This window comes from Ambystoma mexicanum, chromosome 10, assembly GCF_040938575.1.
Source record: "Ambystoma mexicanum isolate Mex_15411 chromosome 10, UKY_AmexF1_1, whole genome shotgun sequence".
Classification (NCBI taxonomy): Eukaryota; Metazoa; Chordata; class Amphibia; order Caudata; family Ambystomatidae; genus Ambystoma; species Ambystoma mexicanum.
In genome coordinates this window covers 488,150,093-488,174,414 of record NC_090932.1, presented here as the reverse complement: position 1 = coordinate 488,174,414, position 24,322 = coordinate 488,150,093, and positions in this window count along the sequence as shown.

Genomic DNA, 24,322 nt, shown 5'->3' with positions numbered 1-24,322 from the left:
AACCTGATTGGCGTCCAGTAGAGATACACAGATGGCACTCAATGTAAGGGTCTAAGATTGACACCAAATTGCAGCATGTGTATTGCGTGTTGGCTTATTGTCTTAATCGTTCTTTTCCCATGAGACATGGCTTCCTGTCACTATTGTATTTAACCTTAATTCAGAGTAAGAACAGGTAACGACAGAACACAGTCTTGAATCAGATCCCCCACCTTATCTCGCCTCTCAATAGTTACACTGAATGAAAGAGCAATAGCTTCTTATAGGAAGCCAGGATCAAAGGGTTGATAGGAAAAAGGTGACAAACAACACACTACAAAAGGTTAAGAAATATAATAGTAAGGTAAGGTAAGTGGTCTTCTATAGCCCCCTTCTGCCATTAATGTTGGCTTAGCTGTGTTTGACTCTGTAAGAAAAATGGATGTGGGCTTGTTGGCCATATAATGGGAAGGCAGCTGTGGAACATCTGTGATGTTGATAAGCACAGTTTCGAAGAATGAGAATGCTATGTAACCCGCATTCGCCCCACGTATCCTCTGCATGTACTGTACTTATATAGATTTGCTATCATGTAAAACGTCAGCTATATGATGACCTGCTTTCTGCACACCATGTTGCACATGCACTTTTCTGCCTTACCTTCACCCTGTGGAGCCAAGAAAACTGTTTTTACCATGCTCTGTATATTTGTAACTTCTGTAACCAAGCTGTAAGTCCTCTTGTCTTATGCGCCCTGCTACCTCAGGGTCCGGTGCGCACAATAAATAAACAAACAAACAAACAAACAAACTGTAACCTGTGTGCTTATATGAAAACTCTCTGTTCTTTGGTGTGGGGGATCAAAAGTGTGTGAGCTATCCGTAAAGGCAGCTCCCTGGCTGTGAACAATCAATTGAAGTGGTTGTTGACAGAAGATAGAAGCGTAGGAGATCCGGTGCCTCATTCTATGAGAATGAGTGAAGTGTAAGGTTGCACTATTTTAATAGTAAGGAGTTTGTTGATGGATCAGAGAGGTGGGAGGACGGAATGGGGTTAGGGGGTTGTTCATTCTTGGGTCTTGGTTGTAGTTTTCTCCTAGAGATTGAGGTGTGGTGCAATGTCACAAAGCATGGGATCTACAAACAGGTGGGCATGCCAAGAATGGAAGTCTACAGTGGTTTGCATTGCTTGATGTATAAGAATTAAGATTCCAAGTAGAATTAAATTTTAAGTTTAGAGGGAATATTTTATTTTATCTCAGTGTGGAGCGGCGTGTGAATGTTCTTCAAAAGATGTAAGGTAAAAGAAGATTGCTTCACAATACAGCATGTTAGCATAATGGCATGGCGACTTGACTATTTACTCAGCATGGTGCCGTGATTGGGAGGATATCTGTTGCAGAGCTCCCAGTTCATTGCTGTTTCTTCAATATTGATTACTTGAACCTTTTGCATAACTCTTGCTTCATTACGTAATGTACCCAGATACCTTAGGTTTGGGTGTGCTATATAAATAAATAAATAAATACATTGCTGTTTTTTTTTCTCCATGTTGGTTAATTGAAGAGCTATCTCTTGAGCTGCTTCCAGACTGTCTGATGGTTCGCTTCTAGATGGAGATGCTTAGGTACTGTGTTCCAGAGTGTCATGGTCAGTAGGGAAATAAGGACACTTCCTGTCATTTCTTATTGAAGTTAGGCACTAGGACTAGTGCAGTGTTGTTGTACCTTCATGTTCTGGAAGGAGTGTAGTGCTGAAACTCCCTCCCAACTCCCTCACCTCACCTCTGGGGAAGGACTGGCTCTGACATGTGCAGTGGTAGGCCTCCTATCCCACCCTCGGAGGGGTTCCCGTCCCCTCCTCTGTCGCATTACAAAGAGCTGAAGGAAGGCAATGTTAAGTAGATTCACACAGTGAATGGGCTTACTGAGACACTTTGTGCGTTTTCGCTGACATCCTCTTGGCTAGTGGAAAAGGGTCAATCTTTGGCAGTTTCAATCTTCTCCCTGCATGATCTTTTGTGCAGTGAGATTCGTTTTAAAGATTATTTTGGTGTAGTCTTATGGCATTGCCTTTCCTTGGTGGAATTCCGAGAGGAATGTGTTGCCTGCAGAAAGAGATTATGATGCAAGTTGTTACATATTATTGATGGTTATTCCTGTTGAAACTCTGATTCTCTTGCAAAAATCATTGCAATTGCCTCTGGGTATATATTCACAGTGGAAATAGTAATCTATATTTACTCTCTTTTCCAATAGTATAGGAATTGGGTAGAATCACAGATGTGCAAAGGTCAACTAGCAACCGGAATTCTTCTTAGATGAGACCATCAGTACTAGAAAAGACACTAAATTGTGCACATGATAGAGAAAAAAAAAAAAAAAAAAAGATCCCTGGATTTCGATTTGCTTATGCAGCCGCTGTACATGAATTGGGAATTGGGGAATTCATGAAGCCACTTTTGATGCAAACCAGCTATTTTAATTTCACATCACCAATCGTATGCACATGAAAGGCAAAGAGGGGAAAAGCTTGACAGAGGAAAAAGAGGGGGGGTGCAGAGGATTATTTTTCACTTGTTGAAAATAGCAAACAAAACAGCTACACGTATTGTACACAATAAAAGTCATCTAGCCGTTTGCATGAGCGTTTTAAAATATGATATAAGTACCTATTTTTTGTAATGTATTTATAATGAGAAAGAAATGCCATTTAACATGAACTCAAGGGAGAATTCCTACGATGGCATTTCAAATGCACAGCTACATGTTAAATCTTGTTACGCAATTCGCAACCTACATGGGCATAGATAATTGCGGATTAGGACTGCACTTGAATCTTGTGCTAGGGGGCACTCCGGACTGTATTTGCCGGCCTCTAAGTGGAGGGGCTGCACAATACAATGAGCGGCGCTTCTCTACAGGACAGGTGGATCAGACAGCAAGGGATGGCATGTGTTTATTTTAACACATTAAATGATAATCTGCACTTTGTTACATCATGGAACAATAATTTCAGAGGCAAGAAAAAACATGGGTGAACTAACATATTGTTATTCTTTAGAGGTATGCATTTGAAATGCAAAATGGGAAAAAGGTTGTCTCCATCTAATAAAACACAGACAATAGGCAGCAACAACCACTATTTAGCTCATTGTGGTGTGATCAGTGAGGGAGAATGTTGTGAAGACAGTGGGTCATTTTCAAAACAGGCAGTGTGGGGAAATGGAGGTGTAAAACCAAAGTGTATTGCTTTGATGCCTCCATGTTGACTGGTCTTACTCTTCAGTGTGACAAAATGCCATGTGAAAGTTTACAATTTCTTGCAGGGGACTCAATATCACAAACATGCTAATCTTGGCAGTTACCTGCATACAATCTTCATCTTATGAATTAAACTCCTTTGTAAGCATCCAATTGTATTTGCTGTAAGAATGTACTTCGAAAGAGGACATGCACTTTGGATAACAACAAATATAGAAACTAACGCACCCATTTAAACATGTCTGTGTATGCATATGATTGTCATAGGCAGGTATAACTTTACATTGTACTGAGTTTGTCTAGTCAGGCAAACATCAGAAAAAACAAAACACAATTTTAACATCTGTGCGACAAGGTTTAGTCTTTCCACCCTTACCTCTCAAGAGGGTTCCATTTGGTTCATCACAATCTAAACTTCCTTATCTAGAACAAGGACAAAGAAAGCAGAATGGAGTAGGGGCTTTTGAGTGTTCTGTGTCATCTGGGTTCATCTGAAAACGAATCTTTAGAAATACGCTAACAAAAAGAGTCCCAAGACCAAAACATAAAAGGAAAGGGTGCTATATGCCCTGAATGAACTAATATGTTTCACGGGTGCCTCACATTTAAAAGTAAATCCACCAATAAACAAGCAAGTATATATAACTATTGTTTGGAGACCATTTTAAAATGATTCTGGGAACTGTGACAAGTCCTTTGCCTTATTTTGGGGACATGTGCTGGGTGAACAAGGAGACGGTTACCTCATCTAACTGGTCGATGATGGTCCCCACATGGCAGGAGTAGAATATCAGGAGAGCGCAGGACATGAATATCGGGAAGTGGTAGGAGGAGAGTATTAGGAAGTGTCCAAAGGTGAACATCAGAAGGTATCAGGAGGAGACTATCACTGTTAGTGTGAAAGGAACAGCAGATGGATGCCGGGAATCAGTACAACTCCACCACTAGTGAGTTCGAAAAGGAGCAAAAACAAGAAGATCAGAGAGGGAAAATATCACCCAAATCAGACACTGGGGTAACCCCAATCAGAAGGGGTTGAAACCATGGTGGGAGGAGGAACAAACATGTGGTGTGGGGTCGAAGAGGTCGAGGACCAGAATAGGAATAGGTAGGAGGTACCAAGGGTACAAATCAGAACCGTAGGGAAGGGAGGTGAGATGGCCTTCCTAAGCTCATTTTAGGAAATTGGGGCTGATAAATTAGCTTGGCTCTGTCTACCAGAAGACCTATGGCTACCACTGTTTATATGGATAATGACAGGGACACACCAATATCTAATACTCTACAAGCCGAATTGGGAATTGGAGAAAAGACAAACTAGAGGACTTTGGGAGAAAGTGCAACTGAGACTGTGAACGCCGGGTAGAATTTTGGCCTGATGTGTCTGTGTTTTCGACATGCTTATCATTGCTCGCTCTCTCTCTTCTGCTCCATCCCTCACATCCTCTGCACCAACTCTCGCTCTCTCCATCTGTACCAACTCACAGCACTGCCTTAACTTCCCTTCCAACATGTTTATATCTCTAACTGGGAGTACTAGCCATGACCTTCCTGATCTTTACTCTCTGTGCACTTCACTTACATCACAGCCCGCTATCTTCTGGGGTGGGGCCTTTATCCTGCCAGTCCATTGCTCTCTTATGACCACACCACTCCACCATTCAATGCTTTCGCATACCACCCTTCCCATTCCTCTGCTTCTTGCATCAAGACCTATCTTATTCTGTGTCCCCACTCGCACGACTATCCTTCCACCGTATTAGCATTCCTCTGCATCACATGGGACCTTGCTCCACCTTCCCACTGCTTACTATGAACACCATTGCTCTGCCTCTTTATGTTCCTTGGTGAATCAACCACTCACCATCCTAGGGCCCTCTGTTTTAAACCCCACCAACTATCCATTTCTCACTGTTCTTCCTACACCTTCATAACCCATGCACCAAATCATTTTCTCCTCCTTTTCTACTTACTTAATCTTCCTCATCCCTCCTTCACTACCTTCCCTCATTTCCCCCTCTGCCTCTCCATCAAATGTGTCTTCACATCTCCTCAACTCTCTGCTTCCGCCCTCTCTGAACACCCACTCTGACTCTGCAACAAACCTCCCTTCTTCCTCTGACATTCCATACCCCTCCTTCAATCTTCTAAGCTCTGTGGGAAGGATGTGTGATATTCTGCATTTCCCTGTTTGAGCAAGCAGGCTCATGACATCATGGAACTCCCATCTGCTGGCTGGATGAGTGTTCCATATAAACAGCTGAGAGAGAGACCTGACAAGGGAAAGGATGGATGACCAGTGGCTATTGATAGAAACGTGTTAAGAGGATTACATATCTGTTGGCTGCAACCAATAAACAGCCGTACATTGAAGATATCGTCTATGAGTCTTCACTGCATATATAACTAAATACAACATTAATTGACAACCTAAACCTGCTGCTGTGGGCTGGAGGCAGCTTAAACTACAGTCACCAGCCAAGATCATCCATCCATACTGGAGTGGGAAAAGGAATTTAAGGAGAATCCCACTTGCTAACAGGGTGAGCAGGCCAACAACAAAAAAAAAAAAAAATAACACGAAGGGGCCCGAGGATAAAACACTACAAGTGCCAGTACAGTAAGCAGAGCACAACTGGTGCCAATGGTCAGAAGTAACGATTTCAGAGAGCAGAATACAACAATCTCCATGTCAAGTAACTTTGCAAATCCCGAACCGGCCATAACACTTGCAGGATTATAAGCACCATTAACAAACCACCTGGGAAAACTTACATACTTGAACTTGAGTGGTCTGGGCACATCTCTAAACTACAACTGCCAGCTAATTGCATTGTTGTAATGTGTGATTTCAGCTAGTGTCCTACCAATAAGTGCCAGAAAGCTGTCCTATATCTGTCTGACTCCTTAGATCTGAAACTCAGGCCAACACCGTCTACTCATTTTAGTGATGACTTGTTAGACGTCATGATATCTTCTACCAACATTCAGCTCTGTTCCCTAAATGTGGTTGTAGGCGAAAGGGCCTACTGCAATTGATTTGAATGCAATAGTTCAAGTCAAAAGGACCGAAAAAAAAGGTTGAATGCCTTTTTTTAAATGTATTTTTATTTTTTGGCTTAGGAAGCCAAAAAATTAAAATACATTTAAAAAAAGGCATTCAACCTTAAAAAATAAAAATACATTTAAAAAAAGGCATTCAACCTTTCTTTTCGGTCCTTTTGACTTGAAACTATTGTAATTCGAATCAATGTATTTGACCCTTTGACTGGACACCCTAAATGTAAGCCAGTAGTCTTAACACTTTTTCCTACTAACAAACTCTCCTAAACCCAGGAAGGTCTGCAAGTGAGGCACCATGCTGGAATCCTAATGAAAAGGGTTACCTCTATTCCCTTTGTTGACACTTTCCTTGTCAGCAAAGTCAATAGTCCCACACAGACCCTTATTTTCGACAAAAAACAATCTACTCAGGGGCGCTCCAGAGCCCGAGCATGATGGCTGCTCCAGCGTAAAGCTTGCTCCGAAAAGAAGGAGCCCCAAAACGTTCAGTATGCCCAATATGAGCCGCTAAAGTTTTACTTTGATACAGATTTTGCAATTGCCTTGCCTGTAACATGAGTTTACCAACTTTGGATTCTGGGGCTGGCCGCTAGCAGGTTGTACACTGCGGAGCAGGGAGAGAGTGACAGCAGATGGGTGAACTGCTGCCCTATGGCAGCGGAGATGAAAGCCTCTGTAGGGCCGCAAACGCATGGAGTCCTGCTTACATCTGAGAGGCTGCAACCTGACGGTGGAGCTGAATGCCCATAACCGGCCTTATGGCTGTGGCAGGCTGGGGCGGCTGCTCTGTAAGCTGATGGCCGATGGGCCCTGCGGTGTCCCGTGGTGGCTACGGACGCTGGCCTGGGGACAGATCCTGTGGTGTTGCTGGTGGATATTGGGAGCAGCTCAGCGTGGACAGGTGGTGCTCCCCTCTGCCCACGCCCCCCGGTCACTGGTTGCGGATCAGGCAGGCAGAATCTTGAAATCCGCTGCCAAAGGAGGGAGTGGCTCCAAGTGAGTCTATCCAGTTCGGAGTGCGGCGCATGTTTTAGTTTGGGCCAGCTAACATTCCAACGACGGCCACTGCTGTGACTGGACGGGCTGCCAGAAGAATCCCAGAGAGCCGAGGGTGGTATATGGTGAGTTCCCACTGATAACTCTGGACTTGACCACCTGTCAATTGCACGCCTTCTGGTGTGTACCTAGGAAGTGCTGGCAGAGCAGTAGGGGAGTGCCTGGTGCTGTGGCGTGGCAGCTGGTATGTAGGTTGGAGTGCATTTTGTTTAAATTACATAGGCCTTTTCTTTTTCTTTGGAATACAATTTTTACAAATATATGAACTATTTTGAATCACAGAATCATTCTATTATATACTAAAAAAGAAAAATACAACACAATAGACGCAAATAACTAAGAACTCAGAGAGGGAACCCACACAGGTCCTTCCAGCTGTTTGGGTTACCATACCCAGACTAACATTCAGCTTATTCTTCGTATAACTCCACTGTGCAAGTGGAGTATTATCTGGTGACAGGACCAAATAATCTACAGTACGGCATAAAGGACACTTGAATAACTCACATTAAAGCAAGCTGTGCCTGCTCAACCCCATCTGGATCTCTATTTTAATCCAGAGGTGCTTGACCTTTGCTCCATCAGAAGTTTTAATAGATCCAGATGGTCGATATTTGTATTTATTTATTTATTTGTATATAGTTTTAAAACTTTTACAAATTAGAAACATCAAGACATAAATATAATTACACATAAGAATACAAAGTCGACCATGCAAGTTATTGATATACAGGATAATAGTTTCACATTATCCATATTACAAACAGGGCACTGTCCATCCAGATAAACAGACAGTCCACTCATTCACACTTACAATCTATAATCATAAAGCCAACCAGGTCCGACCAGATCATATAGCATCGGGTGGATGATCAACAATGATAGTCATCCAAAACACGTTTTTCATTATGAATATTGAGCGAGGTTCCCAATGCGAATTCCTTAGCTTCAATGTAACATCTTAAAATCTTTAATATTATAAAGGCTAACATGTACTAGTCATCAGGAAACTGTGCAATTAAAATTAGTAAATAAATGCTGAATCACAAGGAAGCCACATCATCAATATCTTTTATAAAGACTTGCCCAGGCTAACCCCGTAATAGTCCTTGGGTAGCAATTTCGTAATAATACACCACGATCTATACAAGGCTAGCTGTACACTTTAACTCTCCGTATTGAGACAGACATTCCAAAATGAGTCCAGCTTTATGGATTTGTAATTGTGCACAAAGCCACTCATTGTGGTCATAATAGCTGAAGCTAAATATGAGCACTCAGTAAATAGATGTTTAGCTGTCTTGAGCAAGTCCCGGCTTTTACAGATCCGGCAAGTCCTGTGCTGCAATGGGATGTTGTACTGTACCCCACAGGACACCAACAATGGGAGTTGGTTTATCCTTAATCTTAGTATATAGCAGCGGACAGCAGGGCAGGGGCACTGTCTCAAATATCTTTGCGCTGTAAGGTACAAGTGTGTGACATTTGCAACATGTCCATATGTGCTCAAAGTGGAGAGGTGTGTACAGTTATTAGTCGAGTCCCATTGATTAAATTTGCTTTTATATAAATATTGCAAGGAAGCGAGACTGGTACCACGTTTAAAATCTGGTGTCCAACCAATGACAAGGACATCAAGGCCAGACAGTACCGTGGGGCACAGGCACTGTCTATACAGGCTGATGATGCCCTCGAGTGAATATCCCACAGCATGATTAGCAAACTTTCCAATCAGATGGGTCAGGCGTTTAGCCGTTATGCTTTTGGCTTCTTTACTATGGGAATAGGATCTGGCGGTGGTCATTTCCAGTCTTAAGTAAGGGTACTTTCTCACCTTTGCTAGAACACCCTAGCTGTTGATAAAGTCTGGGCATTTAACCTTCTAAGGTGCATTCACCATAACCTTGGTAATATATAGGTTGTTTGCCTCAGTATACCCAAACAATATGTCAAACATTGCCTTTGTTTGTATGATTAAACAATACTAAGTCATCATTGTACAGCATAAAAGGAACAGTCTGCCCCCCCAACTCTAGGACAACAGCCAGTTACCTGGTTGAAGAACTGCGGGAGGTCTGACATATATATGTTTTACAGAAGAGGTGCCAGAATCCAGCCCTATTTAAGCCCCATGTAGGTTCATACAGGTGTTATTAGTGCACCGTGGCTTTCCAATCGCACCCGTACCAATGTGTTATAGTGAAGGCCTTTAAGTATACTCAAGAGCCATGAGGGCACCCCCATCGTTCCATCTTGGTCCACAGATTCTCGCGGCACACTCTGTCAAAATCTGCCCAGTAGTCCATAAAGATGGTATGCAAGGATGACCCCCCAGGCGACGTAGCTTCTCTATACAGGGTGTCCATGAGCCTAATGTTATGAGAGATACCACATTCTGGGTGAAAGCCCGCCTGGGTGAAATTTAGGATGTGGGCTTCATCCACCCAGTTCTGCAATGCCCAGAGCACAAAAATAGTTAACAGTTTTCCAGTGGAGTCTAGGGGGGTTAACAGCCTATAGCTAGTCACCATGGCACGGTTCCCTTCTTGTAAACAGCTATTAACACAGACTGTTGTCATGATGTCGGCATAACCTGGGAGGAGCACACTTTGTCAAAAATAATGTTCAGGATAGGTACCTACATCTTGGGTTCTGCTTCAGGACTACATTTGCCAGGCCAGTAGGTCTCGGAGCCATGGAGTTGTTGAGTTTCCCAATTTTATTTTCAATGTTTTCCTCTCTGAAGATCAGGGCCCAGCCCCCAATCAAGAATTGGGGGTGAGAAACCCTAGTGGGATTACGCTAGCCCCTAATGTGGTTAAGCCTCTCAGACTCCTGGATGGGGTTAAGAATAATTTCCCTACTATCCCTTTTAGCTTTGGAAAGCTATGACCAAATGTCCTTAGGCTTAACTTTCCCAAGCACTGTAATCATATTTTGCCAGTGTATGTTTTTTATCGAACACTTTCAGCGCTTGAGCCAACCCCTATAATTATTCTTGATGTATCTCATCCGATTGTGCTTCTCCAGAATCGACCCACTGGCCACATGCATGGCTCTGATTTTTCTGTGCATTCTACGTTTGGCATCCTGTATATCGCAGTCAAATTTTGTTGTTGGCCTTGTTGCTGGTCAACAAATGCCTCTTAGGTGATTTGCCAGTTTGTGAGGTTAAATGTTTAAGCCAAACCCCAATCTTATTGCAGTTCAGGACACCCACGTAATCTAGGTCTACTCCCCTTAATGCATTGTATAATGCCCCCAGCTAAGATTCCTACTCTAGGAGGACATTTTAAGAGTGGCCTTTCCAAAGAAGGGGGTGGAAAGTTTGGTTTGTTTTTTTGCATCAAACTTGATTGCGCAAATGGTAGATACCTTCTTAAACCTGGTTCCACAACCAGAAGCAACGAAAATGACAAATTTGTAAAGTGGAGGTGTGTTGGAGGCACTGGGACATGGCGGCGAATGGGCTTGGTTGGAAGGGGCGAAACAGATGTTCAATAAAGTGAAATTCAATCAGAAGCACCTTTAAAAAATCAGATGTAACAATAACATCATGGAACATGTGTGGCTTCCAGAAATTGGAAGGAGGCACCGCAATGTCCCTTAAGTTGGCAAATGTGATTGCTTTACAAGAGACTATGGTTGTGGGCTCCTTCGACCTAATAGGATTTTCAACATACTGTAAGCCAGCAACGTGTGGTGCAAAGGGCAGGCCAAAATGAGCACTGGCAGTGGGCATAGATTCAAGCTCGGACTGCACTCACTGTGAGGTAGAGGTTGATTCATCGGATGTAATGGCTCTCCATATTGCAACATCCCAGCCCAACCTGAATCTCCTATATGTAAATATTTATGGAAACTAAGGCAAAGCAAGCACAATGACTCTCCAGGCCGTGATGGATACCCTGCTTAACGACTGACTGGGCAAATTGGAGAATGCACATGTAGTTGTGGCAGGGGACTACAATGCGATTTGTGTGCCGTCACAGACGAATCAGTTAAAGGGGAAGACCAAACCCTGGGCTGAACAAACAGCAACAACTTTATGATGGACTGAGAACGTTGCCCCTGTACTCTTACAGAAGGAAAGATAAATTACTCCTATATTTGGAAAAGAGGAAATAGGAAATCTTGGATTGGCTATATTTTCCTCAGTCCAGAGCTGAGCGGTAAAAGTGACTGTTTAACTATTGGAGAGGTCATGGGAAGTGACCATCTACCGATTAACCGTAAAAATTACATCTGAAAGTGGGAATTCAACATCTTGTCCCCGCCCTGGCCTTCGCTGTTGCAGCGAGGGGAGGGAGAGCCATCAGATGGAACCAGAGGGCCTGCAGATCTTTCATGTATCTATGGGGGAAGAACTGGAGAACATGGCAGAGCGTGGAGAAAACCTCACAGCCTGGAATTACAATAATAAGTTGCTAACCTGCATGAATTTGTTGTCGGATAGGGGACAAATGCAGGAAAATGCTTCCTACATAAACACATATGATAAACGTGTTCAGAAAGTGAAAGCAGTAAAGAGAGCGGCTATTGGAGCATGTCATATTAAGTCTGCCTCTTATCACAACTTTTGTGAAGGAAAGAGGAAGATCCAAGCAGGCTATAAACGCGGGGTGAAATTAATTAAGAGGGAAACCTCAATTACGAAAAATCAAGAGATGGTAGGGGCAATTGTAAAAAAGGATTCAGTCAATTTTTGGGATCTGATGGGAGGAACGATGCGGAAAAATCTTCCCACTTTAGTTGATTGCTATATCCCGGCACAGGTGTGGGAAAAACATATAAAGGGCAAATATGCTTTGCCGGAAATTGAACCTAAATGGGACCCAGTAGGAGAGAGAAGGCACATGAAAAATGCCTGTCCATCAGAGGTAGAGGATGTCATTTGGGCCATAACTAAAGCTAAACCCTAAAGAGCGCCGGGCCCAGATAATGTTCTGCCTATTATCATCAAAGGTAAAAGGGAAATCTATGAGGGACTCAAGACCTGGAAACAATCACTAGTAGTCCCCACATATAAGAAGGGGGACAAACAAAGCCTGTCACATTATAGGCCCATATCACTTTTGGAGTCTTCCAGTAAAATCTTTGGAACACTGCTGCTGAGGGATCTCAACACTCAAATCAAAAAATATAACCTCCTGTCCCGCTGCCAAATAGCCTTCAGAGCAAAGATGGGTACCCCGCTAAATGCCTTGACATTAGCACACATGAGTGCAGCAGTCAAAAAGAAATTGGTGGGCAAAGTATACATGACCTCAATCAATGTGATTAGTGCTTTGACACGGTCAGTGTAGGGAGGCTATGGCAAAAGCTATTGTTGGCTGGGTTGCCAACCCATTTGGTTCGGCGGCTGAGAATGCTACATGTGGACACTGAATTAAGAGTACACCTGGACAGGGTGGGGGCAACAACAGCACTGATTAAGTCCTTTGTGGGGCTGAGGCAGGGCTCTGTGGTGGCGCCAACTCTCTACAACTGATATACATACCACAGATCTAGAGAGAGTGTGGAAGGGAGGCACACCAATGCAGTTAGGTTGGGTTCAGTCATGCTTGACTGGATTGCTTTTGCCGATGACATTGTCCTATTCGACCTCATGCCTATTTGCCTCCAGTGGAAAACTGGCATTGTTTCACTCGTATGCAGTGGAGAACAACTTAAAATAAATGCACCAAATCAAGAGTTTGTAGCTTCACGACAAAGAAAAAATCCAATGTAAAGATATGGCAGGTAGTTGTGAATCGGTGCTAAGGCGTTTTTTCTTGTGGAACGCTCGTTTAACCAGTACAGCACTGCGAGCATTTTGTAGCTCTTGCTGCCCATTTCCATTCGTTCTCCGCTTCCTGGAGGAGGCGGGGCTGGCGGACAACACGTGACGCTCCACGTGACCTCATTGGGACATTTAAACTGCCTTGCACCCCCCGAGCGGGGTGTGTTGTGAATCGGTGCTAAGGCGTTTTTTCTTGTGGAACGCTCGTTTAACCAGTGCAGCACTGCGAGCATTTTGTAGCTCTTGCTGCCCATTTCCATTCGTTCTCCGCTTCCTGGAGGAGGCGGGGCTGGCGGACAACACGTGACGCTCCACGTGACCTCATTGGGACATTTAAACTGCCTTGCACCCCCCGAGCGGGGTGTGTTGTGAATCGGTGCTAAGGCGTTTTTTCTTGTGGAACGCTCGTTTAACCAGTGCAGCACTGCAAGCATTTTGTAGCTCTTGCTGCCCATTTCCATTCGTTCTCCGCTTCCTGGAGGAGGCGGGGCTGGCGGACAACACGTGACGCTCCACGTGACCTCATTGGGACATTTAAACTGCCTTGCACCCCCCGAGCGGGGTGTGTTGTGAATCGGTGCTAAGGCGTTTTTTCTTGTGGAACGCTCGTTTAACCAGTGCAGCACTGCGAGCATTTTGTAGCTCTTGCTGCCCATTTCCATTCGTTCTCCGCTTCCTGGAGGAGGCGGGGCTGGCGGACAACACGTGACGCTCCACGTGACCTCATTGGGACATTTAAACTGCCTTGCACCACCCTCGCGGCGTTAAGCCCGTCAGGTGTAAAGTCTGCGAGCTGTTGTTCGGCTGTTAAGCGGATGGTGGCGAGGTGATCCTGCTAAAGATCGGTAGAATCAGTTGATTCTTACTTTCCAATTATTGTTAGGTTTAAATTTAAAGTGATTTTTAACCATCTCCCTTGTATGTCACAATATTGTGCTTTATAGGTATAGTATATTAATTGTTGGTTTATTTTAAAATGTTCACTTTGAAGTCAGGAATGCCCTCTGATAGTACTAGAGATTCTATGGCGCTGCGGTCTAGTGAAATGCAGAGTACATCAGCTCAAGTATCCCCCCCGCAAACTCCTTCTAATAAGAATACTCCAAAAACACAGGACAAGTCTAAAAGTGGTACACGGGTGTCAAGAAAAAGCATCATCTTGACTCCAATTAGCAATAGCTCTATCCACAATGACATACGTAAATTTTATGAAAAAGTTCAAAGTGGGACAACTTTGAATGAGCCAATGAACCTGCATTTTCCGGTGGCCAAAACGCCCAAATTGGGTATACCTAAATCAGTTACAACTGATGTGAATCTATCTGTAATTTCTTTAAACAGTGCTTTTCCTGCTTCTATTTTAAGTACTACCATCTCTGATCAGACGCTTTTAACTGCATCACATTCCCCTACAAGGAACTCTAAACCTATTCCAACCTGTGCCACAGTTATAGAAGAATCAATGCATGAGAGTGAAGACCTATTAAACTCAAATTTTATTGCAGCACAGGAAACAACAATCTTGAATGATTCGGTGGCTTCTGTAAGCATTGAAACTGTGGGACATGTTAGTCCCGTCAAATCCCCTTCACCCTCTCACTCTGATACCATTGTCTGCAGAGATTTAGAGAGCTCGAGGGCTTCAATTAAGATCGATTATGCCCAACCCTGCTCCATGGACTCAACTAGAGAGGACGAGGAGTCCTTTTTACAACCAACACCTCGTCGTTGTCTAGCTACTGATAGGAAAAAACAAGGAAGTCCAATAGCTGAAAACCCGGCCCTTTTAGAGGTCACTTTGGGGGCAATTAATACTACGATTTATAGCCTATTTAAGCTTTTTGATTCTTTGGAGCAGAAAATAATTGCTCAAACAAATAAGCTAAACACCATTAGTGATTGGATGAAAGTGAGTACAGTGAAATCTAATGCAAATTCATCTTTAGGAAATTTGGAGCAAAGAGTCTCTCTTCTTGAAACATATGTCTCATCTCAGCAAGTTTTGCTCGGAAATCCTGGTGCCTCTATTACGCACCGTATTCGCACTTTGGAATCTGCCAGTGCAGTACCCGTGAGCCTAACTTCTGCTCTACCAACATTCTCTAATGTCATTCGACCAATCGAGTGTGCTGAGGACACCAGGACTGCAAAAAATAATGAGTCTTGGATTAGCTTAGATTCTCCTGCCATGAATGATGTTCAACATATTGACAACAATAACGCACGCGGCTGTCACAAGCCTAATCCTCAAAGGAATAGTCATACAACGGCGAATAATAAAAAATTAAAAGCTGTAGCCACTAAGACTGGCTCCAAAAAACAACTTCAAAAGTGTCCCCTGGCAGAAGTCCAAAAAAAAATTACTTCTTGTGTACCGATTATATCTATAGATAGTGGTGCTGATATCATACAGTCTGAACCAGACACTACCGCGAGCATACCCTCGGTAATTAATGTCTCGTCTTGTATTTCTTCAATTCCACAAGTAGCCCCTAAAGAGGCTTTAATTCTGCCTGCAGAACATGATCCCCTGAATGAGTTGGTAAAATTATTGTTAACATCATCCAACAAGACACAACCTTTGCCTGTTCTGCAGACGACTATTTCAGCACACTTACAACCATCTTTAAGTATCGAAGTCAAGCCTGCTCAAATAGTTGACCCATTAGCAGGGTGTACCGATCGGTTAACCTCATTAAGAGTTGCGGTAGATTCTTATTTACAAAAAAAAATCTCAGAGGCCCTGCCAGAAATTCCGAGTGGTAGAGCCCTTCCTTCTCAGATATACAAGACACTTAATGAGAGTGTTATGGAAGTACCTTCCTATAACAATAGATCTGGTCCTAGTTTAAATCAGAATCCACTTCCAGGAAATGGTTGTTGTAAACAAGATATTGCAAAAGAAAACATCAGAATGAACTCAGAAACTGGCAAAGCTATAAACAACCATCATATGGATGATGTTAGTACTGCATTGTCAAAGAAGTTCAGCTTGTTTCATACTTTAATTTTGAAGTGTCGCGACGGGTCCTACCCAAAATATGATTTATGTCGGGCAAGTGTCCTCAACATCTTTGGAGATATTGAAGGGCTGGATGCTATTGCTTCTTCTGACATAAATCAAATAGAGTTCTTGTGTGATAAGAATCTCTCCGTAGTAAGATTATGGATTAAATCTGGAATAGTTCGCAATACTCTTTGGAATGTAAGAATGGAATTATTCAATCTTGGGTTCTTGTTAGCTCAAGATACAGCACGCCAATCCTCTAAAGAGTTAAGCAATAAAGATTCTTTAAAACTCAAACCTCAATTAGTATGTGGCTGTAACGTCTGTGCCAATGACCCACGCACAGGCTTGTTGACTACTGTTAATCACGACTCATAACCATCAATACATTTGCCTCTCACTGAAATCTCACTAGCATGTTGGAATACCCGAGGCTCCTCTCATTTGCAATGGACATTAAATAATCAATTGAACATATATGATATTGTAGTATTACAAGAAACATGGTTATTAAAGTCGCCCGTCTGGGATGACCACGAGCTCAGTCTTCTCCCAGCGGAACATAGTGGCAAAGGTAGACCCACTGCCGGCCTACTAGTTGCGGTGAAAGTGAGCAAGGGTTATAAAATTTCCCCCTGGCGAGCGCCAAATAAATACATACAATTGGTTAAAATATCCTTTCAGAAGCGCATATATGCCCTTATTAATGTGTACAGAAACCCTGTAGGCATCACTGATGAAAATTTTTACACAGCTTTGTTATCTCTTTTTGAATTGATCTCTATTCAGGGCAATGTATTTGGAACTCTTGTAATGGGTGATCTAAACTTTTCATGTGTCGAGCATAATCCAACAAGTAAAAATCGCAATGGAGTTCGGTGGATGGCTTTTATGAAAGATCTAAACTTAAAAATGGCAAATGGCACAATTATAGGAGATATCCCCTCAATGAACACCTGGGAGCGAGGCAATTCAAAATCCACAATTGACTATGTTTTCATATCTAACAATATCTTTATGAATGCCTCCAAATTTGTCGTTGTAAAACAAACAGCTAGCGACCATCATCTGCTAGCTCTATCTTGGTCAGTCCCCGCGCCTGACTGCTTAAAATATGCACGTTATTATAAACAGACCTTGATAGTGAATAATGGTAAAAATCGATTTAAGTGGTCTACGAATAATTTGTTGGCCTTGAATGAAGCAATTTTATTAAACAATCAAAGAGCACAAGGGGCTATGTCCTATATAGATGTTTTAAGTACCTTTGCAAATATCCAGCCTGTTCATGACAGACCATTGAGAAGTCATGTTCATGGGTTTGATATAGCTCTCCATGAGAGAAAGAAAGCCCATCGCAGAGAGATCAGAAAACTTTGAAAATTACCTTTACTTGAACAAATTAAGGCGGTCAGGTCTGTTAATACAAAATATCGAAATTGGGCACGGTCAAGGAAAGCTGCACTATACCAACTAGATAGTGAAAGGTTTTTACAAGCATGCCGTAATAAAAACTCTGGTTTGATCTGGGAACTGCTAAACAAATGTGGCACAGCTCCACAAGCGTACTTCCAACTTAATGGTGTTCATGAAGATGTGTGGATTAAACACTTTAACACTTTATATGATGATCCTAAGATGAGTAGCTATATTTATAATGGCAGTTCTGCAAGATGTTGGGAGCTGCAATGTACTGAAAATATCATCCAGTCCCTTATTAAAACAGCGTCTTCGTCTAGAGCAGCAGGCCTTGACGGACTTACCAACTGGATGTTTAAACAAAACATAAATGAATGGGCCCTAATTCTTAACAATGCATTTCAGCACATTTTACATACCAAATGTTTACCAGACTCTTGGCGCTCGGCCGTGATTATCCCGATTTATAAGAAGGGTGATCGCATGGACGCTAAAAGCTATCGCCCGATAGCGTTATTGGACGCCCCTGGGAAGCTGTTTACCAAGTTAGTATTAAGAGATTTCGTTCTCTGGGCCTCGGCAACCTGTCAACGTGATCCAGCACAAACTGGTTTTGTGGCTGGTCTGGGCACTAGTGTTAACTTACTAACTTTAAATGCTATCCGACAACAAGCCCAGTGTAAGAGACAGCCTAGATATTTTGCATTTGTGGATTTACATTCCGCTTTTGATTCGGTTTCAAGACCTAAACTCATTAACAAGTTAATCAAAGCGGAATGTCCCTCCACTCTTATAGACATCATTTTTGCATTACATTCAAAAACCAAGATCTTTGTAAGATTAAACGCTGAAGGTCTTCTGTCATCGCCTGTTTATACGTACAGAGGGTTAAAACAAGGATGCAGCTTAGCGTCAGCCCTGTTCAACTTTTTTATTAACGATGTTCGCTGGATCTTTACTAAAATAGCGGCTGACGCTCCAATGCTGAATGGTGTTAAAATTAGTGCATTATGGTATGCAGATGATCTTGTCCTTGTGTCAAAAACACCCAGTGGCCTACGTAGTCTTCTGTCAGTACTTTGCAGCTATTTCAAAGAAAATGAATTATTTGTAAATACTGCTAAAACACAGATTGTTACGTTTATCCCTAAAGGTTTACGCAAGCATTTATTAGAGTGGCAAATTGAGACAACCCCCATAAAGATAGTTCGAAATTACGTTTATTTGGGTGTTATTTTTGATGGTTGTCCCATTGCAGACTCACAGCTGAATAAAATTAAACAGAAGCTAATTATGGCAATTTGTCAGACCCGAATAATTGTATCTAAGTACGGCAAATTCACACTCAAAGCAGCTCTTCTGTTTTGGAATCAAAATGTTGTCCCAACTATTTTTTATGGCATGGAAACGCAAATTTTACCAACTGGATTTCTTAATCGCTTAGAATCCAAATTTTGGCGAGCCATCTTGCATTTACCGCAATGCATTCCTGGGGTGATGATGCGTTATGAATTGGGCTTAATTTCATTAAGTGCCCAACATAATTGGCGCTTATGCGCATTATTGCGTAAATGTTTGTTTTCAACACAGGACAATTCTGCCTTGTCGGCTATCTCTAGTTACATACTAAACTCAGCAGAAAGGTTCCCGAAACAGTGGTCCTCAAATGTTCTCTCTATTATGGTAAAGGCCGATATTTCTTTGAGCCTTTTATTGGATCATCCAGAGAGAGCAAATAAGAAAGTCCACATGATGGACTGGATTGAGACCCGAGTAAAGTGTTTAACCTATAGAGATTTTGATCCTGCGATATTTGGACCTAAAGCTTATAAAGACATTGCCTCGTATTTGTGCTTGTCGCCTTCTTCTGCCATTAGATCTGATATCCTGAGGCTGCGGTTTAACATCTGGCCTACTAGGGAAGTCAAAGTAAGAAGGAGACAAATCACATCAGACTTCAATTGGTGCAGGTTTTGTCAAAACACAATAATTGTTGAAACCTTGCAACATTTATTATTGGAGTGTACAGCCCCTAAACTTTTGAGTTTAAGAAATATTCACTTTGCTAAATATTTTGTGTATTTTTCTCAAATAGACCCAAGTAATAGATGGGTCGCTTTGGCTGCAACTGAATGTATGGGTATAAGGATTGCTACTATCAATTTTTTAAAATCTCTAAACCTGGAATGATTGATATACACCATGTTAAGCCAACACTTTTAAATTGTGAAAACTTGATTTGGAAGATGGTTGTAATTGTAATTGTAAACGCTTGTTTTATTGATTTAATGTTTTTACTTATGAAAGAATGGATTTTTGTAACATGTATAAAATCGAAAAAGTTGTTGTAATACAACTATATTCAATAAAAAAAAAAAAAAAAAAAAAATATGGCAGGTAGGAGATGAGCCCTTGGAATGGCAATCTGCACTGACCTATTTAGGGTATGAAGTGTTAAATACCGCCTCAAAAAAAGGCGGACAATTATAACTAAAATAAATATGGGCCACAGTTAATGGAAATTAAGCGAGTCTACTCGCAGCTATGCTCCTTTACTTTGACCCTGTAGATCTAATTTTATCTTATGCAAATCGTACCAATAATGCTCTATTGTCTTGACATTAACTTGACTGATCTGAGGGACAACCTAGATGTAATCCAGGGCATGCTTTGGAAGAATACCTTAAGGCTTGCCAGCTCTACCCCAAACTCAGTCATAAGATATGAATTTGGGCTTGCCTCTTTGACAAGCATGGCCACATGGAGAAAGCTGCTGACTTATGCTAAACTCCTGATTCCAGCATTACACTCTCTGTAAGAAACTGGGGGGATGCTCAGACTCATATCTCAGGGGCATCTGTTACCATCTTCAAGGAATATATGAATACCTTGTTGATCGAAATAGGAGCCTTTCGAGAGGAACTTATCTTAAATCCAGCTACGGTCAAAAAGAAGCTCTTTCAATTTGATTAGTGAAAATATTCCCTTTACAAAGAATAGTCTGAGCTGGTTTATAAAAGGGAGCAGGTAGCTACATACATACTTAGTTTTCTGTGCTCTAGAAGAAGAGCACTTTACCTTTGTTTCTGTTTAAATCAGCAGCCTGCTCTGGCAAGAGTGAATAGCTGGAAGAGGGTGAAAGGTAACGTAAGCTGTAGATTGTGTGAGGAGGGGGGGTTGATATCATCCTTGAAACATCTGGTGATGGGCTGTGATGCCCTGAGGGAAGAAAGGGAGAAACACTTTAACATCAAAACAGATAACAAAGCTTGGTGGTGTAGCCTAATGGGTGGACAATCGCAGAGTTTGATTCTGGTACTACTTGAATTTCTCTATAAAACATTAAAGAGGTCGAAAGAGGATACCTCGGGAACATAGCTTGCACCTATAGCGCCATAGGTTTTATGTTGGGGATGTGCCCATTAGCATTCTAGGTGGAATTAATTGTTTTTCGGCATCTTATAATGTTATGTAAATCAGAAAAATGTAATTGGGACATTTTGGAGTTTTATTGGGATCTGTACTATGTTTTGTATTTTACACTGTGAAATGTGTTGAATGATTTTTATTTTGGTATGATACTGTGAAAGTTTCTCAATTGTGTGTGTCTTGTATCACAAACCAATGGGAAATAAAGAACAATGAATACAAACATTTTAAAAATAAAAACAAAATGCCCCCACCTTTTGGAAATTCCTGCTGGTCCAGCATATATTGTTCCCAGCATGGTTAGGCTGCAGGCCCGAACACCCACAGGTGTCCCCTGTTTCAAATTTGTATCACCTGGGTTGATAATAAGTGACAGCATATTATGATCACTATAAACACAGGCGATAACTCTAAGCCCTTATAAAGCCAAAAGGCATGTATTGTTTCCCAAAAAATGATCTAGGGTGGCCTGGAAAGGGCCTTCTTTAGGGCCTTTTTAGCCAAAATTTGATACAGGTGGCGGCCCTCTACCCGTACAGGACAATCAAGCCAAGTCCCCTACAGTAAAAAGACATCATAGTTGGACAAAGTGTTTATAGACCCATCGGGGTGCAAAAGATAACTATGTGTCTGTGTGTTCCAGCTAACAATCCTGAGTGGTCAGTTACATCCCAACGGTGTATTGTGTACCTCTTTTTTGTTTTGGTGTTACCCAGAAAACATGTTTGTGACCAGAGTAGGGACGTGTGTGGAACACCTGTGAGGAGAAGGGGTTATTTGAACCAGTAGACCCCTGGTTTCATACCCTGTTAGCCAACCCCTTGTAATTCTGCTCAGTAGATTCTAGGGTAGATCGCCCAGGGGTTTCAAGCTTCATATCACACACTAGCAATTTCAGCCCGAAAGCATCCAAAGCATCAACACTCGCACACAATAAGGATAGAACAGCAGGGGAAGCAGAACGTAACAGGAGCCGATTGGTGCTACTTTGCCACTTTGGCAATTCCAACTCGATGATGTCAGCAGATGAAATAGTTGACAACCAGGGAATCATTGCCCATAGCCATAGTAAAGTTGACCTGGTCAAAAATGGACTCTGGAATGTGCTATGTCTCTCTTCGCATTCACTAGTCATCCAGGATTTATCAATCTGTGGTTAAACCTGCCTGGTCTAGAGTTAAGTTTAGTTACTATCCCCTACTATCCTCGTACTTAGACACAATAGCCGGGCACGACGTAGGGTTGGTGTCTCGTGAAAACGCGACTTGTGGTGTGAGCCCTTCTCTTGCAGTCCCAGCCTTACCAGTGCCAGTCCGCTCCTAACCGTACACCTTTGCAGGCAAAGTGTGGTCGCTGGTACTTTGGTGTCCGAGAATTGTCACTGCCATTTGGGTTGAGTTTGGATACCACAGAACCATCCTTATTCTAAAATTAAATTGATTTTGGCTTGGGAAGGGCCCACCTGTCCAGCGGCCCCTGTAGGATTACTGTACATCTGGATCCGTCAGCCAAAGTATTCTTTATTATTTTTGATCTTATAGGTGGTCCTGCATCTTCCAACTTAGTAGTTGCAGAGGCCCTGTCTCTATCCCCAGGCGAATGTGCAGCTGTGGGGTGTGTTGGTTTAGTTGAAGCTACATCCTTCGGGACTCTCCTCGATGAGTTGGGGTTAGGGTCAGGTGGTGTGGATTTTTCCATCATGGAAATCTCTGCTCACAGTCTGTCTACTGCATCTTCCTCATTTTCAGCTGCCATGGTTACTGAATCCTGGGAACTGCATGTAGCCACAGAATCGTCGGGGGAAATGAGGATCCTATTATCAGGATCTTAAGAGCACTCCCGATGTACACCAGGCCGCCCGTGTTGCGGGTACGACCAAAGCCTCTTGCAAGATGGTAGCCAGCTTCTCATGCCCACAGCCCATATAACTGGGGTCATGTTGTTTTAAATCAGGTGCCAATGCCACAGTTGCTTCCACCACTTTGACTAATGACTGTTTCATTACACGCTGCTCCTTGACAAGATTGGAACAGAATGCTAACAATGCATCGAGTTTTGACAATATATCCTTAAGATAGGGGTTAAAGGGCCCACCCATGTGTACGAGATCGTCAATGCACTACATTATCCTAATTGTAGTCTCAGTGTCGATTTTAGCTCCAAGTTCTAGTTCTGAGATTAATGGCTGCCTTGTGGAGTTCTATCAGGAATTGAATGCTAACCCGCTTAAGTATTCAGATGGTCTGATCCTCAATTTCTTCAATGAGCTCAGTTTACTAACTGCGTCTGAAGCATATTTACTTATTCTGAATGCCCCAATTACGGAGGCCAAGGTGGCGGCGGCAATGGCAAGGCCGCTGGTCCAGATGGCCTCCTGATAGATCTCTACAAGGCACTGGCATCCAAATGGCTCCCAGGTTTACAACTGTCTTTAATGAGGCGAGAGAGGTGGGTTCTCTTCCCAAATCTATGCTCATTGCGAATATTATTGTCTTCCCATAGCCTAGTAAGGTACCCACCAAATGCAGCGCCTATAGGCCAATCTCACTTATTAATACCAACATGAAAAGTATTGGCTAAGTGTGAGAGAACGGATCTCAACGACCGGTGGGGGGTGTCTGTACTTCCGCTCCCTATATGGTGGAGGTGAGGCACAGGAGACCCCAGCCAAGATTCTCTATTCGGTAGCAATGGTCGAGCAATCAAGGCCTAGCTTCTCAGGAGGTGATGCAGGCTGGTTCTTAAGTACAGTGTATCACCAAGCCCCCACAAAGGAATATCCACACTCTGTATTGGTTAGAACACAGTCTTTATATAATCAAAAGTTAAGGTTATGTACATTCATCATGATAACTCACTTTGTACTCTGGCAAAATCTACAATGACAAATATTTACAATTCTAAAGTGGTACCACCCTAGATCTCATTGAAGTGCATGAACAATACTGTACAATATCACACAGACCAATAGAGTGAAACCAGCAATAGAGAGAGGAGAGAAAATAAGATGGTTGAGCAATAGGCAGAATACTGAGCGTTACCACTAGGCACAGTTCTGTGTGGAGATCCCCCCACCTGGGCAACCTGTAAAGAAAGATATAGCACAAGCCCAGTCCATATATTGCTCTGCAAGTCTTATTTTTCCCCTATAATGTTTTTACCCCCCAATGTACCTGGTGGAGTCGAGTTCCTCGAAAAAGGCGTCGACAAGCGTCGAGGGACTCGCTGTTCGGCGACGGGGAATCGACGGCCCTTCTTGAATGCCTTCCCTTTCAAGCGGGAGGCACGGGGCGTCGAACGTCCCTCGACAAACGAGGTAGAACGA